Source organism: Leopardus geoffroyi, chromosome A2 (assembly GCF_018350155.1).
Source record: "Leopardus geoffroyi isolate Oge1 chromosome A2, O.geoffroyi_Oge1_pat1.0, whole genome shotgun sequence".
NCBI lineage: Eukaryota > Metazoa > Chordata > Mammalia > Carnivora > Felidae > Leopardus > Leopardus geoffroyi.
The window spans coordinates 39,140,878-39,143,629 of record NC_059331.1 but is presented as its reverse complement, the minus strand read 5'-3'; positions in this window follow the sequence as shown (position 1 = coordinate 39,143,629).

Sequence of the window (2,752 nt, the reverse complement as noted above, 5' to 3'; positions counted from 1 at the left end):
AATCTGAGGCTTAACCAACTGAGCCGTCCGGGCGCCCCTGTTGTTTTGTTTTTAAAGCCAGACACATAGCCCTAGAGAATGAGATCCTGTCTTGATGTGGACCTTAGTCCTTGGGGTGCTTCTGCCCTGAGGAAGGGGTGCCTTTCTTAGAACTCACACGAAGACGTCATATCTAGTTCTCTTATGGTGGTATTATGGCGACCTCTGTTTACTGAGTTGTTTCTATGTGCCATGCACTGTGTTGAATACCTGACATGTGTTACTGCATTTAATCATTATGGGGACCATATGTAGCAGATACTGTGACAGGCTTCATTTTGCAGATGAGGCAGACGGGTTAATTTGTTCAGGCTTTCCCTACACGGACATGTGAGGGCTGGGATTGGGGTCACAGCCTGAACTCATAACTTTGTATATGTTGCCTCTTTATCATAACTGCAAAGAAAGTTATTGAGTTTCTAGGAAGAAAAACAATCAAGAACAACTGATGTTCACGTTCACAGAATTATGGCACCTTTAGGGAGGGAAGGAATTTTCAAAACCACCTAATCTAATACTTTTATTTGATACAGAAAGTCTCATTAATGGCTGCGTGGAAAGGAGAATCCAGATCTTTTCATTCCTAGGTCAACACCATTCCCACTTAGTTGAAATAATAACCTTATTTGCCCTAATGTACACACGACATTGGATAAGTCACTTCACCTCATGGAATCTCACATGTTCCCATTTACAAAATGGGACGGTGGACCAACTGAGTTCTGAGGGTCTTCAGTGATGAAATCCAGTTTGTATATGAGAAAATGAAAGTTAAATGGTTCTATAACCCCAAATGGGGAGAGTTTTTTCCAGAAAAGGACACAAAGGAAGAGATACTCGTCTTTTATCATTTAGATTTCTCTGTGTTTCCTACTTTTTTGTATGGTTCAATATACTTTTCTTCGGGGTTTGAGATTTGGTTTAGTCATTTGCCCAGTATCAAATAGCAGAAGCAGCAAAGAAAATATATAAATCTCAGCATTTATATGACTGCTGCTTTCATTCTCAACATTTGTTCAGTAGATTAATACTTAAGGAAAAGCTATTAACATTTTATTGCCAGAATCAACTTATTTTCCTTTTATTGTTTCTAGGAAGCATCCGAGAAGACTTTAAAATAGTTTCTTAGGGATGGACTTAAGTTCCTGGATCTCAAAGCAAAACAGCTCTATGAGATTTTTCTGTGCCTTTTGCCTATAACCAAACTCTTCCTTCCAAAATTCTGTTTGCTTTAGATAGAAAAGTTGGGATTTCACCGCCAAATCAATGATGTCACTTCTTTGCTGCACGTGTAGACAGTGTGAGTGGTAATGGGAATCTAGACTGTTTGGAGAACTGGCTAACACATCTTGACAGATACAGTCAAAGCCATGGATCCAATGGTCATGGGAATGAATTTGGCTGATGACTCTTGTCCAGCCTCAGGCCTTCATCTGACCTTGGCTAGTCATCTGCCAATGGGTGCGTTGAACACCAAGTTAGAGAAGGTTTGCTTGACTTAACCCCTATCCTAACTCTTAGAAAACATGAGCCAGGGTCTACATCCAATGGATGTTTGATTATTAAAGGATAGCATTCATATTAGTCTCTCGTGGGAGAGTCATAACTGCAGGAATGAAAATAGACTGGGAGTTAGTTAGATGTACCGTGGTTCATATCCAAGTCCCACAGATTACTAGTGTGCATCCTTAGCCAAGTCCCTTGCCTTCTTTAAAACTCTGAGCTTCAAAGGCTTGTTGTGAGGAAGATACCGTTAAATGTGATCCATTTACAAAGAGGGTAGCACCTGGTGTGCACACCGGTGGTGCGTAATAAGTGTTAATTACAGTAACTCTTGTTTGCTCTTACCAGACTATAAATGCCTTGGATAACCATGTCTTGATTGACTTCTGTATTTTCTACCGCAGCTTAGACTAGCAGGATGCCCTATATATAGTGGGTTCTCAATAAATGTGTGTGATGTCACACATATAAGATCAAAGGCGAAAGAAATAAAACTGCTTCCTAGAAACAGGATTTCTGACTCTGAGTTACCATTTTGCCTTGCTGGTGGAGAAAGAGATTACGACCTTATAAATATTTCTTGGGTTTCATCATGGCCCCTTGCTTCTTCAAGATGTGACATAGCTCCAGGGTAACATCCAGATTGCACAGTATGCAGCACTGCACTAAGAATAGTGTGTGTATGTATATGTGAGGTATTTCATATGATGTTTGCTTAGTTGTTGCCATTTTGTTCCTGTCCTTGTAAACTGTTGTGGTTTAGTGATCTTAGCTGCCTCATGCCACACTGAGGGTTGAGAATCCGAGCTGAGATGCATATGATATAGATGCATGCACACCGGTATGTCTGGGAACCAAGTACAGATCCCCTGTTAGTTCCCCTTTCTCCTCCATTCTGCTTCATCTCTGGAGGCTCCCTATCTACTCTGGCAGAGGGAGAACCCAGTTCTTCCTTGATTTTCTGGAATTGAGTCCATTCCTCTAATTCTGTGGTTCCACAATTTAGGTGTTTAGGAAAATAAAAGCCCCCGGAAGCTACCGTGACATAAACCTCTCCTAAGCAAGGAAGCCTCCCTGCTTTGTGCTTGAATGTTGGGAAGGAATGGGGAAAACAGAGGAAGAAAAGTTGTCAGTTCGTATCTCACAATATTGTTCTTGCTGTGTGTATTTGTTGAATGAATGACTGAATATCATGTGTATATGCATGGTG